Source organism: Gorilla gorilla, chromosome 5, assembly GCF_029281585.2.
Source record: "Gorilla gorilla gorilla isolate KB3781 chromosome 5, NHGRI_mGorGor1-v2.1_pri, whole genome shotgun sequence".
Taxonomy (NCBI): domain Eukaryota; kingdom Metazoa; phylum Chordata; class Mammalia; order Primates; family Hominidae; genus Gorilla; species Gorilla gorilla.
Genome location: NC_073229.2, coordinates 82,875,528 through 82,892,716, shown reverse-complemented (window position 1 = coordinate 82,892,716; position 17,189 = coordinate 82,875,528). Strand labels below are relative to the sequence as shown.

Below are 17,189 nucleotides of genomic sequence, written 5' to 3'. Positions count from 1 at the left end.
GATGTTATAACTATATTTTTATAAGGACTGTGGATTTTAAGATGCAAGAAAAGAACACCGAAGTGAACTAAAATTCATTTGGGTTTTAGTTCAGGATATTAATTTTACTATATTAATAAAAATAACTGTGATTTGTTGAGTGACTAGTTTATGCAAGATTGGGACTTTCCCTTTATTATGTCACTGACCCTAAAAACAGCAGTGCAAGGCAGAACATTTGAACCCCATGAATGTATATGATTGCTTTAACTATTAGCCGCACATTGGTTCATAGGTTACAAATGAAGCTTTGGGCATTAACTCGTTTCAGCAGGCCTCTCCAGCTCTGACATTCTTATCCCTAGCTGTCTCTAGGAGTACTTGATTATCAGGATATAAGACATGGAATCTGGATGCAAGGAAAAATTCTTGGGGACAAAGGGACTTACTCAGCACCTCATGTTTATATTAACTATTGTGCATTGAGTGCTTAATAAGGGCATGCACTTTACATATTTTTGTAAACATATTTTCTTCTATTTTTCTCCTTACCATAGGCCAAAAAAGAAGATAATTTGGATTTGAACCAATGTAAGTTTAACTCCACTATGCTAGAGAGATCATCTATCTCTGAAACTCTCTATAGATTACCATAATTTAGGAACTTTTCTGAAAAGCAGTATTAAACATGAATAAATAACATTTGCTGATAATCAAATTTGTTCCACGACTGTATAAAGAATATCAATATAAAAACAGATATAATAGTGTTGTATAGAGATTGTTGAAATTCCTTGTCATATTTTCAAATAAAAAGTGTGGAAATTTTTACTAGTGCAGAGTAAGTTCTGTATACTGCAAAGAACAAGGTTAATGTAAATCTGTGCCTATATGCAAAAGATGATTGCAATTCACTTGGGAATACAAGAATATAAATCCACAAATGTGGATTGTGTACCATTTTAAAATGCCAAATTTTATAGTGTAATTTGAACAGTGGTTCTTAACTGCATATGCATATCAGCATCATGCATGGTGTGTTTTAAAACTACAGATGTCAGGACCCTACTGCATTGACTAAGTAAGTTTTGAGGTTAGAACCTGGAAATGTGCGTTTTTAAAATTCCACAGGTGATTTTGAGGTGTACTATGGATAACAACCAGTGGATTAAAATATATGTGTAACATATTGATAATTTAATTATGCAGATTTTAAAAGTTAATTTTGGCTGGCATATAAAAACATGGCTTTATAGAAGAGATAGGATTTGAATGGAAGGTCAGATGTGGACAGAAAGTAAAAGAAACATTTATTTCTTTTTCTTATTTAGCCCAAAATAAAATTTAATCTTTAAGGTTTTTATCTGCATTTCAGATTCCTAATTGGATTGGGCTGGAATAGTAAATAAAACAATAAATACCTGGAAATGTTCAATTATTTTCTAATATATCTGTGATATGGCTATATGAAAATCAGGTTTGAAAGCTTGCCTGAAAACTTGTATATTATAGTATTTATATTAATATCAATATCAATAATAAGGAAATCTAATCACAGCTAATAAATGCAACTTAGGCTGCAAACTACCAAAGGGCAGGATTTATGTTTTATTCAAATTTGAATTCTTAGATATTTAGCATAGTGGACTAGCCTATGCAAAATATATATTTGTTTGTTGAATGAATTAGACATTTGGACTTATTTGCTTTATTTATTCCACCTTGTGGGGCAAATTTCACTGGTGTCCATTTGAAGGCTTAAGAACTTTTGCTATGAAAGTTTTGGTTTGTTCATCTATTTGTTTCTTGACCCAGAACCAATGTTCTGACAAAGACTCACAATCATTAGCTTATAGGAGAAAGCTTTTAGGTTTTTTCTTTCCAAAAGAAAAAGACAAGGGAAGGAAAGAGAGGTGGAAAAGGCATATGAGAGTTGCAGGAGAGTTCCTTTTTAACAGCAGGAGAGTTCTCGTTCTAAGTTTATGCCCACAGCAGCTGGTAAACCACTCTTCTCAGATCAGTCCTTCCACAGGGAGCACTGAAGTCACCAAACCTGCCGATGATCAGGAGAAAGGCTTCCAAAGCTTTCCCAAGCTCTATCTGCTAACCAACTTTTTTTGTAGGACACGTTTGTTTTGTCACTGTTTTGGTTTGGGGTGTTAATGGAGCTTTAAAGGCACAGTAAAAAGATCACAAAAACTATTTTGCTTATGTTGCATATGTCTTTCCAGCACCAGTCAAGCCAGGGTTCTTTTGCTTTTTGGTTGTTGTTGTGGAAACGATGTCAGATGTTCATATGTTCCCAGTGGAATTTTACAGTACTTTTGGAAACAGTTTCATAGGGTGAAAATAATAAGAAGAAAGAATGAAAACAAAACACAGATGGGAAAAAAGTACGGTGACTTGATGATAGAAAGCTTTGATTTTCATTGTTCTACTTTTGAAAATAAGGGTAAAAGTCGAGGGCATCTTACAATGCTTAGCTGTGGACATCCATGTGTAAAAACATTTTCAGTGTGAGACTACTTTGATAATGATGACAGCCACTTACTTTGGTATTAGGAAAGGGGCAGGTAAGATCCAGAGGATGGAGCTTGGGCAGAAGCTGTTGTTACAGGACAGGATTCCTGTAATCTACTCTCTCTATGGGCCATCTTTTGAGTAGTTGCACTTTTTCGGCTTCCCCACTCCTTTCTCCAGGTGCCTTGTGATTGCTTCACCCTAGACAAGTCTGTTTTTCCTCAGGAGAAAACAAATCCAAAATAAACATGATTACATAATTCTTTATAAGCAGTGATTGAATAAGAACATATCTAAAACAGTTTAATTCATATTGGGTGGCATAAAACAGCTGAAAATCTAATGAATTTCTGGTTTAGGAATGTTTCAAAAGTAGGCCATCACGTGCATGGTATATACGTCATCTTGAATACAACCGTAATTTTAATCAGTCAGTGATGTGCTGGCACCGGTGCATACAAGCTCATAGGATCCAAACGTGTGCATCTCTTCTCAACTAAAGTTCAATGACTTCATTTTGGTAGCTTGAAGTAGACCCTGGTGTGTCTACTTATACCATAGAAATTGGGGAATGTTACAAATCTGGACTTTTTAATTATTTTGCAGAGAGCCAGTTTACCAGCACACCACTGAGTTACATGCACATTTTAGAAGTAAAAAGAGACGCAATATAAATATATGTCTCTGTAATTAGGGATGTTACTTGCTGAGTAAATATTTAAAGACGACACTGCTTAAGAGACACAGTATTTTGTTAGACTGCCTAGGCTCAAATCTTTTATTAGTTGTCACTTAACCTCTCTGTCCTTTTGTCTTCTTATCCTTAAAATGAGAACTTCACAGGATTTTTCTGATGATGAATGAGTTAATATCTATGATGCACTCAAAAAAGTGCCTGCCAGAGAAGGTTCTCAATAAGTATATTCTATTAGTAGCAACAAGAGATGAGGCTATATGGTTTTTACAATCTTCTCTTAAAAGACTGCCTAAATTCAGTGTTATTTTCCTTGTTGAGCTTTTATATCTCAGAAGCCCATAGTCAATTTCCACAAGTTTTGTAAAGATTCGTTAAATGAAATTACATCAAATCTCTTTGAAATGCATAAAGCACTGTGTAAATGAAAGGTGGAATAATTATGTTAAATGCATCATCTTGAATTTTGTTTATACTGCATCTCTGAAATGAGCATCAGATTTCTCTCTAGGCAGTTACTGCTCCTACAGAAACAAACACAGATGGTGCCCAAACTTCCTACTGAATACTTTGAGGCAATGGCGTTTATCAAAATACCTCCGGCCACTAAATGTACAAAAACTTCAAACGAACGCCACATCTCAGTGTCAGGCCAACATAGTTATTTAGGCAAGTAAGCCTTTCTTTGACAATTCAAGGATTTTCTGATGTGTGAAATGGACTACTTCAACAAATAAAAAGTCTTACATGTTGGCTAAGTTTTATAAAATAGGATATTAACATTGCAATTTCTTTTAGAGAAAAATAAATCAGTTTGTCTTCTGTGATGAGCATTTCTAGCCAAATTAAAAGTAATTTTTTGGTTGTGCATGGACACGTTCCCTTTTCCCATTGACCTTCTGGTCACATAAAGCAGAAAAAATATATGTCTTAAAAATACGTATTTAGGCAAGGCACATTGGCTCATGCCTGTAATCCCAACACTTTGGGAGACCAAGGCTGACGGATCACCTGAGGTCAGGAGTTCGAGACCAGCCTGACCAACATGGTGAAACCCTGCCTCTACTAAAAATACAAAAAATTAGCTGGATGTGGTGGTGCATACCTGTAACCCCAGCTACTTGGGAGGCTGAGGCAGGAGTATCACTTAAACTAGGAGGTGGAGGTTGCAGGGAGCCAAGATTGCACCACTGCACTCCAGCCTGGGCGACAGTGCAAAACTCCATCTCAAGAAACAAACAAATATATGTGTGTGTGTGTGTGTGTGTGTGTGTGTGTGTGTGTGTATTTAAACGTTCTAAGAGCCTAGTCTTTGGAATACAGACCTTCCTATTCCACAGGATAGTCCTGGGATTTCTATAACCTAAACTCTCCTTATTGGGTTTTGTGTTGTTTCTGGGCATGTTTGCCTTTGAGTCCACTTTTTGCCCTTTCTCTGGCTCAGTTAGCAGGAGGGAGATCTGACCCCTGAGGTTTCATTTCCCAGAAAGCTGTCTCAGCTAGCTTGCAACTGGCTTCTGCCAATGAGGATTTGGGGGTAAGTACCCTGGCAGGAGCCTATGAGATTGAGAAAAAGGTAGAAGTCAGGTTATTTTCCCAACATTCACTTTGCCTCCTGCGCCTTCCCCAGCAGCAGCTGTATCTTTTCCCCATTTTGCCTCTCACGACTCAAGTTTGCCACAGTTCCAGTTCCCAGCAGGTAATCCAAGGCTCCTGTGTTAGTTATAGAAGCATCTTCTTGTCCTGTCCTGTGTCCCTCCAGCTTAGGGTTAGTTACGACTTGCTCCTGTTACTAATTTCTGAGTTGAGCAACTCAGAGAAGAAATGGGTAATGAAAGAGACAAGAAGTGAGCCTTTTCTCCATTGGTTTTTTGTCTCTTTCATTACCCATTTCTTGCTTTAACTAAGCCCCTGCATTATACTCCTTTAACTACTTCAACTGAACCCTATTTTCCTAATTGAACCCTGATTGACCCAAGGTCTGACACAGGCCACTTGCCCATACTGGATTCTTGAGCAAACAACAGAAGTGCTGTTCTCTCTCCCGTATCCATCCTGAAGATTCCAGAGATTTCTGGTTCATGAACACTAGCAATCATGGTTCCCTTTACAGCTCTCCTCCTCTAGTTAAATGATGATTCTACCTTGAGTCTGCACTATATTCCTGAGATGTTGGCAGAAAGTATTTTTCTATGTTTCTGCTAACATTAGTGTCACAAGACACTCAAAAATTGTACCCAATTATTAACCTTCTTCAGGCCACATCCCTCAAATTCACTGCAAGGAACTGATTTATAGGTGGTTGGTCTATCAAATGTTAGCGCCCTTTCTAGTAACTCACAAAGAATGACAGGGTCTCCAGATCTATTTCCACATATGAGAATAGCAGGACTGAAGTATGGACCTGTTAGTTATTATCATTCTAAAATTCTATTCCTTATGCTTTTTTTTTGAGGAAGGAAATTTGGGCCACAAAGCAACTTCGTATCTTAAAAGCTTAAATTAATCCTGTAAATATATTCTTAATCCAAAGCTGCCAAACTAGGGTTGTGTGTTCCATGAATTCGTTAAACTTATTTTGGACTTTGAATGTTGAAACATGCGATCTTGCTGAGTTTCTAAAAATAGTATTTTATAAATTTTTTCACCATTTTTCTGTATACCCATCCTATTACACTGCTCCTTCTTCCCCAAATGATCTTTTTTATTTTACTTTCTTTTGCTGTGTTATAAATTCTAAGCCAAGTAACTATCCTTGCAGTAGTATTCTCTGAACTCTCCCAGTCACTGTCTGGGAAGCATTGATTTGTAGCCTCAGTTTGTGCCTCCATAGAGCGTTTTATGAAATGGTATATTTACGTCTCTCTGTCTCTCTCTCTCTGTCTCTCAGTTTCACATTAGACTTGAAGTTCCATAAAGGAAGGACTGTTTTATCTTTGCATTCCTAGTGTCCGCTAACTTCCTTGGCACCTAGAAATCATTCAAATAGTGTTTGTTAAGCTCATTCTGAACAACACTGAAAGTTCCAAGGCCTCTCATGCTGGACAAATTTTAGTATTAGGTTTTTATTTTTAAATATTTTTAGAACTAGGAATATTTACTAACAAACATGTAACAGACTTGTTATTTCAGAAGATGCCTAGTGTTTATACCCTGTCCACAGAAGTTATATCTTTGTTGAACATCATTGATACATAAGGTAAACAGGCACTTCAGAGGAACAGAGGCACTTTAACAAGTTTAGAACAAAGCTTTTCAACTCTTGAAAATAAGGTAAACTCTTGTTTACCTTATTTTTCACTAGAAATTGCATCCTCTCTCTGTGTTTGTCTTCCTAAATTTAAGCTGTTATTTTCAGTGTCCATCTAAATATATTCTCACTGACTCCACCATCAATTAAGTAAATGCCATGTCTCTAACTCATTTCCTTCAAAAAGGATGAGCTCAGCCATGCTCTGTTTATTCCATTTATAATAGCTCTCTTTGCACATTTTGGTCCATTGCCTCCGGTGTCATTTCTCATGCATCTGTTTATTCTACCCAATTAGACTCAGAGCTTTGCAGTCGAAGGTACTTTTTCTTTTATATCTCCTCACAGCATGTTCACAACAGAGGCTTGTAAACTAAATGTCTTCTAGATTTCACCAATCTGTGCTGGTATGTTTAGTTCCTTGAAAATGAGCACACTGATGTGCTCACTCTGTGCCCGTGACTACATCCATGGGCATTTTGGTCACCCACACAGGACACAGCTCTGGGTGGTTCCTTTATTCCAGACCAGGGATTCTGGGAGCTAGGCTATGAAGCACAGGGAGTTCAAGTCCCCTTTGCCACTTTTCATTGAATCAAGTAATATCCCTAACCTGGCTCTTTCCAGGGACTCACTATTGCCCTTCTAGTAGTTCCCATCATTAATAATTTGTTATCTGTCAAATAACCTGTTCATTTCCTTCATAGCATTTGTGATAATTTGTAACTATATACACATGTAAAATATGTATAGAATAAGCACATAAAGTGAATAAGTTTAAATTATATATAAATATGTAAAATATATAGTAAATATAAAGTAGATGCATGTATATGTATAAGTAATACATACAAAAATCACATCATACCTATGAGCGTACATCTGTGTTTGTTTCATGTTTTCATCCTCTTTTTTTCTCCACTGATTTTCTTCATCTCAACTCACCTCACCACTACAGATCCAAGCCTGACACAGAGCCTAACAGAAGTAGGTATCATAAATATTTGTTAAATAAATAAAAGGTGAATGAATGTATCTACGACAGTGAAGATTTCTTTCCAATTATTAATTATATCAGATCTTAAGTTTTACTGAACAAAAAGCATAGAGAGGAGAGAACTAGGAACAGGGAAAAACAAAAGAGCCAATTTTCTTCTCTCCACTCCAAAATTTCATAGGTTTATAATATGTCTTATCCTAGAAAGGGGCTCCCAGATTTCTCAGTTTGTTTTTACCTGGAGAAGGGAAAGGGGAAGTCAAGAAAATCTCTGCTGTCCACTGTTGGTGCTACCCACAAATAAAATCTATGAATATTACAATTAAAAAGCTAATGACTTCCAAGTAGTATAGCAAAAAAACTAATTGGGCATTCCTATATCTACTGTTACAACCTCGCACTTCTTTACCAGTACAATCTGGATATCTTTAGAACATACTTATAGTATATGCACTTATTCCTCCTAAATAAAAAATTCTGATGACTAAACAACAAGAGTGGAACATAATTACAGGAGTAAGTATTGACTGTGGTGATTAATGACAAGGATTGTGAGCCAGAAGGCTTGGTTTCAAGTCCTGGTTCCACAATTTTCTAGCTGTGAGATTGTGGACAAGATATGTAATCTTACTTTGCCTCTGTTTTTTCATTTGTAAAATGAACATCATAATAATTCAGGCCAAGCAGACCTAATCCAAAGTCCAAAATTCTACAAAATCTGAAACTTTTTGAGCACCATATAATGCCACAAGAGGAAAATTTCACACCTGACCTCATGTGACTAGTTGCAGTCAAAATGTAGGTGCAAAACACATAGTTTATTCAGCATCCCCGAGAGGAAAATAAAATTACTTTCAGGCTATGTATATAAGATGTACATAAAACATAAATAAATTTCATATTTAGACTTGGGTTCCATCCCCAGGATAGCTCATTATGTAGCAAGTATCTATTATAGCAAATATTCCAAAATCTAAAAAAAATTGAAATCCAAAACACCTCTGCTCCCATGCATTTCAAATAAGGAATGCTCACCCTGTCCCTAAGTCATAGGCTTTGTTTTAGCATTAAACCAGTTAGAGCACCTAAAGCCCTTAGAATAATGTCTAGCACATAGGAAACACTCAATAAATGTTTATCAATCATATTCTTATTATTTGTATTATTTTTTCTGTCACCATCTCCACATTAAGACAGCTTTACTTCTAATACAGAATGGTTGAATTTCCATTAAGACTAAGCAAGGAAAACAGAGAGAATGTACACATTGGAAATAGTAAGAAGGAAAAGGGAACATAGCCAGAGATGCCTCAGAAATGTAAAACAGCACGGTAGAAAGTCAGGATTCTCAGATATTGTTATGTCCTGTTAATAAAGTTTTTCTTTTTAATTCTTACCCCCAATAGAAAACTTTTCCTCATACATCTTCTAGACACCTAATGATGATAATTACTCTTATTTTATCTTCTTTGGTCTACAAAATTTGGAGAACAACTGATTACAATGTACTTTTTAGTACCCCAGCCTTGCTAAGGAATTTTAATTGGTTTAACTCTATGATTTTCAAATGTGTTCATTCAAGGGCTATTCATAGTCCCCATAGTTGTTTAGATCCTTGGCCTAATTTAAAAAAAAAGGCATTAAGTTTTTCATGTATTGGACTGTACAGCATAAGATATTAACATCGTTAACCCTTAAAAAGAGAGACCTTTCCCATCTGACTGTGCTTATTCACTTATTTTTTATGAATTTATGTTTGCATTTCAATTAACAAATATTTAGTTAGATTCTACTGTGTTCCAGCACTGCACTAGACACCTGATTAAAAGAAAAAAAAATGTTTTTTAAAAAAAGCAGTGAACAAGGCATGACAGACAAAGAATCTGCTTGCATGAAGCCTAGAGTATAGAGAGAGTTTGGAGCGATAAACAAAACACATAATATTTAAGTTACAAACTGAAATCATTGTTATGCCAGAAATAAATGGAAAGCAGGAGAGAAAATAATGGGGATGAGAGGTGGGGAGGTTGAGGGAAGTGTTAGGCCAATTACATAAGGCATCTCTGAGGAAGTGACATTTAAGCAACACCTGAAGGAAGAAAAGGAACCAGTCACTCAAATTGCTGGAAGAGCTGCATAATGCAGGCAGAAAGAATAGCAGTGCAGAGGCCCTGCTATGGAAAAGAACATGCATGAGTCATTGAGCCTGTAGCTGGACACTGGTGAGCAACTGGGGCTTGGAGGGAGAATTGCAGGTCTGAAGATGCAGGGTTTTTCTAATTTGGATATTCTCAGGGTGGAACAGGGCACTGTTACAAGGTACGTAAGCAAAGAGCTAGCATGATCTCTACATGTTTCAAAAGATAACCCTGGTTGCTGTATGAAGAACCTATGGAAAGGAGATATGACTAAAATAAGAAGACAATCTAGCAGAACATTAGAGTAATCCAAACAAGAGATATATGTAGCTTAGCCTTGAGTGTTGGTTATGTAGCTATCAATAACTAGAGATGAGAGACAATTAGGAGGTAGAAATGACAGAATTTTGTGATGGTTTGGATTGTAAATGGAGGAATTATGTATGATCCTTAAGTTTCTGCCTCAAGTCTTACATGATAGTTCTATTTACTAAGAAGGAAAAATTGTTGAAGTACTAGTTCTATCTTCATTAGTTTAATTTTATGATATTTATGTGACACCCCAGTGGAAATGATAAATAAGCATTTGATTATACTGATTTATACTGATATGAAGTTGTTATATAAATGAGCCAAAGATGGCCTCTGCGTATTGGCCCCCAGGTTGTTACTTCCTCAATATAGGCTGACACCCACTAGCCCAAAAGCCCACCAGGGGATTAAATCAAATGTTTACACATGCATTTATTTTTAAAATAGGCTACATAAACATATTTTTAGCCATTTAAAATCTGGCTGTTTTGCATATCCCACAAAACTTCACCCCACATCTGCTAGCAGTAGCTAAATCCCATGGGTCATAAAGACCCAAGCCACTACCGCCTTTTGGAGCTCTTTGACACAGACTCCCCACCATGCCACTGAGCAACATTGCCTTAACACATAAGCCCCCTCTCTCCTAGGAGTTCCCTTGCACTCCTTCCCTTCTGAGTGGTGACCCTGACCCTTAGCTACTAGACAGACTCCTGCTGTGAAGGACTTCCTCCACGTGAGAAACTGTCAAAGCAGCCCCCAGTAAAGCTACTGCCACCTTTATTTTTTTCCCCTTGATCAACCACAAAATGCCCTACAAAAGCTCAGAAAGATATCTATCTGGATGGAAATAATTAGCATAGGGATGGAAATATTTAGCATAGAGATGAAGTTAAGGCCAAAAGAATCAATGATACTACTTCAGGAAGAGTGCCTAAAAATAAGGTAGGAGGGCCCCACTAAATCTGACGTGTTATAAAATTTGAGATCCAGTAAAAAGGAAAAATATACAAATATTACCACTTGATCAATTTCTATTTATATTTTACTCAGGCCACACGTTGGCTTCTTTGAGATAAAACTGTCTCCTTCCCTCCCCAATCAGGATGCTTAGAATGACCGCCTTGTTTTCTGTTTCTATGACTTTTCTATATAATTGCTTTGCCATATATTATTGAAAGTCTCTGATTGTCTGTCTTCATATGGTGCTGTCCTTGGAGGCAGAACGTGTGTTCATCTCTAAATTCCAGGAATCTAGCACAGCACCTGACACACAGGGAAAAATAAATATTTTCTGAATGAATGGGCAATCGGAACATATTAGAATAGCTGTGGAAAAGGCTCATGATGATAATGCAGTGATAGAGGACTTCCAATGACTGGGGAAGGTTAGGATACTTTTCATTTTCATGATGATGGTATTACTATCCATTCTTTCTTCTCAATGTGAAGTTAGATTCTAGACTTATCTAAACAAAGACATTAGGATATTGAACTCACATGTATTGTACCACAGGAATAATATAGGGAGAAAATGAAATAATATAAAAATATCTCAGGCAATTAGCAAGGCACCTAGTTCCATAAAAACTCAAGATGGCATAATTGAGGGCTAGTTTAAATTTAATCTTATAATATTATTATATTAATTTGGTTTTGATTTCTTAAATGTAAAATAAAAGAAAAAATAGGATTTTAGGTCAACTTACATAAGATCTGAATCTGAGATGATTTTCTATTCCTAATTAGAACCCCCCTTTGTGATATCAGTGCTGTTATTTTTTTACTTTTATTTAAGGGAGCAAGGTTGGTCCAAGCATGTTACAACTTAGGTCATTGTTTCCACCTATTTTTTACCAAGATACTTGTTCATAGTTCATAATTTGGCCATTGAAAACCAAAACTGACTAATATTGTGAAGTCTGTGACCTCTACATCATGGCATTTACTGATTAAGGTAGAATAAGAGTTAATAAGTACTTCATAGCAAAAATAAATAGCTGGAATGCATAAAAGATCATGGAGGCTAATTGAGTGATACAAACATACCCACAAAAGATCTCTGGAAAAATGATGGTACAATATCCTCTACTTCTTTAGCTATGAAACAAAGTTGGTTGCAATACATGTCATACATTAAATGAAAACTTTTTGTATAAAATATAATCAGCAATTTTTTGAATATTGATTATGAGAAGCACCTGATTTCAGAATTTAGAAACTAAGTGCATCTTATAATCTATTTTTTAATCCTGTGCATCACAACTAATAACTGAAGAGGATTCATATCTATGGCAGGGAGGAATGGTTAACAAACATTGGAGTTCTGTATCATGTTATATAATTATCTACAATTATAGATAATTATAGATAATTACACATTAGCTTACATAAACACCATGTTTTATTGACTTGTCGATATCTGTTTTTGAAAATACTAAGGTTGGTCCCTCCTTTGAAATATAAAACAAGTAGTATTATAAACCTAAGTATGAAAACCCTCACACACTAAGTTGTTATTATTGCTCTCAGTAAACATATTTTCAGAATGATTTACCATATATAAAATACTTTCACCATCATTTTTCATTGATCTTATTTTATCCTCAGACTCATAAGAGTAAAGGTTGTAAAGACGATAAAGATCAATTGCATATTTAAATTTTTACCATATGGGCCAGGCACAGTGGCTCACACCTGTCATCCCAGCACTTTGGGAGGCCGAGGCGGGTGGATCACCTGAGGTCAGGAGTTCAAGACCAGTCTGGCCAATATGGTGAAACCCCATCTCTACAAACATACAAAAATTAGCCGGGCATGGTGGTGGGTGCCTGTAATCCCAGCTACTTGGGAAGCTGAGAAGGGAGAATTACTTGAACCCTGGAGGAGAAAGTTGCAGTGAGCCAAGAGCCAAGATCACGCCACTGCACTCCAGCCTGGGTGACTGAGCGAGACTCAGTCTCAAAAAATAAATAAATAAATAAAATTGTAGCATATGTATTCATTTTCTGCTTGTTCTTTGCTAATAAAAAGTTAGATACAAAAGAGCTCAAATATATAATAAACTTTTCTGGTTGCAAACATAGGTGAGTGAAATATGTTTTTCTGGGAGGTAAAGATGATACGGGAACTGAGGAACTCCAAGGACTTTTCTGAACATATGTGAAAGCCAAATTACAAAGGCTATGTTCTTGACAACTTTATAAGTTCAAGAAACCAGGATAATCATTTTCTTAATAATGGACAAATGAATAACATGTATTGACATGTGTCTCCATAATTACCAAATGCTATTTTTTGCATACCCCAAATAATGATGTTTCTGTATTTTTTTAACTGACAAAAAGCAACACAGAAGAAAAGAAAGTAGTTGTCCTTGGAGGAAAAGACATATACTATAAAATATGGCCCTGAAAGCATCTGCCTACTCCTCTGGATCTGGGAGCCAAGGGATCTGGACATAAACTGGGTTAAGAGACTTGTTACTCTGGAAGCTCAGTGTTCATTGTAGAAAACAATACCTCTGTTTATAGCAGTGTGTGCTCATTTACATAACATTCCTATAACTAAAAACTGCCAGAAGGAAAGATTGCCATTATGTGGAAGTATTAATGTTTTCTAGCTGAGCCACGGGAGTTGTCCAAGATCACACCATAGAGTGATTGAACACAGTTCTAAGTACTTTATATGGACTGACTCGTTTAATCCTTTAAAACCTTATGAATAGGTGTTAGGTTATCTCGATTTTACAAATTAAAGGACTGAGACTCAGAGATTAAATAACTTGCCACAGTTATACAACTGGTAAATGATAAGATGGATACAAGCACAGGAAACTGTTCAAGAAACAAAAATATATGTGTTTACTAAAAGGAATGTGAGTGATGCTGCCATACCACCATCCATACCACCATCACAATCATCAGCCTAACTGTTATGGTTCTACTTAAGGTAGATATTGAGGATGTTATTAAAGGTTATATTTTTAAAAAGTGATTCATTATCAAAGGTATTGGAAACATGATGTTAAAGATTTCTTTCTTGACAAATGTCTCTAAGCCTTTAATGTGTTATTATGCTCCTTAGGTCTTTCAGAGATGTATCTGACCAACACATTTAACTACCAATTTCTTCTCCACCAACTTCCACACACAGTTACATCTTTTGGGGATAGCATTCAAGGAAACACTTTGAAAATATTAACCTGAAGTATCCATAGGTTATCCATCTGCTATTTCAAAGCTCCAAGGACTACTCAAATACCTTTTTTTTTTTTGGCTGCCAAAGTATTTTGTTGTTGTTTTATGTTTTTATTTTTTAAATTTTTTTTTTAAGTTCAAGTGTACATGTCCAGGTTTCTTATGTAGGTACATTCATCTCACAAGAGTTTGTTGTACAGATTTTTTTTAAATCACTCAGTTGCTAAGCCTAGTACCCAATAGTTAGTTTTCTGATCCTCTTCCTTCTCCCAACCCCCACCCTCTGATAGACCCCAATGTGTGCTTTTCCCATTCTATGTGTCCATATGTTGTCATTATTTAGCTACCACTTATAAGTGAGAACATGTGATATTTCATTTTCTGTTTCTGCATTAGTTTGCTAAGTATGGTGGCCTCCAGTTCCATCCATGTTCCTTCATAGGACAGGATCTCATTTTTTATGGCTGCATAGTATTCCATGATGTATATGTTCCACATTTTCTTTATTCAGTTTTTCATTGATGGGCATTTAGGTTGATTCCATGTCTTTGCTATTGCGAATAGTGCTGCAAAGAATGTTGGCATGCATGCGTCTTTATGGTAGAATAATTTTTATTCTTTTGAGTATATACCCAGTAATGATATTGCTGGGTTGAATAGTAATTCTGTTTTTAGCTCTTCAAGGAATCACCACACTGCTTCACTGCTTTCCACAGTGGTTGAACTAATTTACACTCCCAGAAGTAGTATATAAGTATTCCCTTTTCTCCACAACCTTGCCAGCACCTGTTATTTTTTGACTTTTTAATAATAGCCATCCTGACTAGTATAAGATGGTATCTCTTTATTTTTTTGATTTGCACTTCTCTAATGATTAGTGATACTGAGCTTTTCTTCATATGCTTGTTGGCCACATGTATGTCTTCTTTAGAAAAGTGTCTGTTCATGTCTTTTGCCTACTTTTTAAAGGGGTTGTTTTTGTTTCTTATATATTTGCTTAAAATTCCTTATAATTTCTGGATATTAGACCTTTGTCAGATGCACAATTTGTAAATACTTTCTCCCATTCTGTAGGTTGTGTTTACTCTGTTGATAGTTTGTTTTGCTGTACAGAAGCTCTTAAGTTTAATTAGATTCCATTTGTCAATTCTTGCTTTTATTACTATTGCTTTTAGGGTCTTTTTCATGAAATGTTTGCCAATTTCTATGTCCACAATGATATTGCCTAAGTTGTCTTCCAGGGATTTTATAATTCAGGGTTTTACATTTAAGTCTTTAATCCCTTGTTAGTTGATTATTTTTAATATGATGTAAGAAAGGGGTCCAGTTTCAATCATCTGCATATGGCTAGCCAGTTATCCCAGCACCATTTTTGAATCAGGAGTCCTTTCCCCATTGCTTGTTTTTGTTGGCTTTATCAAAGAATAGATGGTTGTAGGTGTGTGGCCTTATTTCTGGTCTCTCTATTCTGTGCCATTGGTCTATGTGTCTGCTTTCATACCAGAACCATGCTGTTTTGGTTACTATAGCCCTATAATATAGTTTGAAGTCAAGTAACTTGATGCCTCCAGCTTTGTTCTTTTTGCTTATGATTGCCTTGACTATTTGGGCTCTATTTTGGTTCCATATAAATTTTAAAATAATGTTACTAGTTGTGTGAAGAATCTCATTGGTAGTTTGATAGGAATAGCATTGAATCTGTAAATTGCTTTTGGCAGTATGACCATTTTAATGATATTGATTCTTCCTATCCGTGAGCATGGAATGGTTTTTCATTTGTTTGTGTCATTTCTGATTTCTTTGAGCAGTGTTTTGTAATTCTCATTGCAGAGATCTTTCACCTTCCTAGTGGGCTGTATTCCTAGGTATTTTATTCCTTTTGTGGCTATTATGAATGGGATTGTGTTCTTGATTTGGCTTTGGCATGGCTGCTGTTAGGGTGTATAGGAATTGATTTTTGTACATTGATTTCATATCCTGAAACTTTGCTGAAGTTGTTTTTCAGATCAAGGAGATTTGGGGCTGAAGTTATAGGGCTTTCTAGAGGTAGAATTATGTTGTCTGCAAACAGGGATAGTTTGACTTCCTCTCCTATTTGGATGCCCTTTGTTTCTTTCTCTTGCCTGATTGCTCTGGCCAGGGTTTCCAATACTGTGTTGAATAGGAGTGGTGAGAGAGTGCATCCTTGTCTTATGCCTGTTTTCAAAGGGAATGCTTCCAGCTTTTGCCCATTCTGTATGATGTCAGCTGTGGGTTTGTCATAGATGGCTCTTGTTATTCTGAGGCATATTCATTCAATACCTAGTTTATTGAGAGTTTTTAACATAAAAGCTTGCTAAATTTTATCATAAAAAATTTCCTTTCTCATTCCCAGAAGAAATTTTTCGTTTCAAATCTTTTTGAAATTTTTATATACAGAATTTGCTTGATATTTCTGATATAAGCTATAACTAGGGAAATAAAAATATACGGTGTGTGTATATGTATATACATATTAGAACATACATATCAGAATATATATGTATACATGCACACATATCAGTATTTACACACTCAAGCTCTCTTTTAAGTGGCCACCTTTGTGAGCCATGCATCTCCCAAATAATTTTTAAATGTCATTTTTGGCACTGGATTTAAAAACCACATTTTAAGTATTTTCACAATGGTTTTATCCTTTCAGGGTGGAAAACATTTCTTTAAAGAACCAAAACTATTTGAGACAAGTAGGAATTTAGACTATAAAGTAATAAAATGTATTTTCTTATGAGACGTATATTGATTCTTAGAACAGTTCCAAAAGTGGATTAGAACATATTTGTTGGAACATGATGGCATTATTTATGTAGGCACATAGGCTCATGACATGCCTGCTTTGTGGAATCAAATGCAACTTATAATTTTTATTTAAAATTTATTATTCTTTTTTTTTTTTTGATGTGGAGTCTCACTCTGTCACCCAGGCTGGAGTACATTGGTATGATCTCAGCTCACTGCAACCTCTGCTCCCAGGCTCAAGCCATCCTCCCACCTCAGCCTCCCCAGTAGCTGGGACCACAGGCGCACTCCACCATGCCCGGCTAACCTTTTTTTTTTTTTTTTA

The 17,189-nt window shown here is 35.9% G+C and overlaps 1 protein-coding gene across 3 annotated transcripts in view; it reads left to right on the top strand.

The window, feature by feature from the left end:
* KHDRBS2 (KH RNA binding domain containing, signal transduction associated 2) overlaps positions 1–17,189 on the top strand; it is a 659,289-nt gene that overhangs the window by 629,842 nt on the left and 12,258 nt on the right. For 2 of the 3 annotated variants that reach the window (XR_008681200.2, XR_010134273.1), the window contains one exon: positions 537–570. The gene's annotated coding sequence lies outside the window, so the exon portion shown is untranslated. Of the gene's footprint in view, positions 1–536; positions 1,286–17,189 lie in introns of those variants that run through there. The other variant, XR_008681201.1, reaches the window with a different exon arrangement.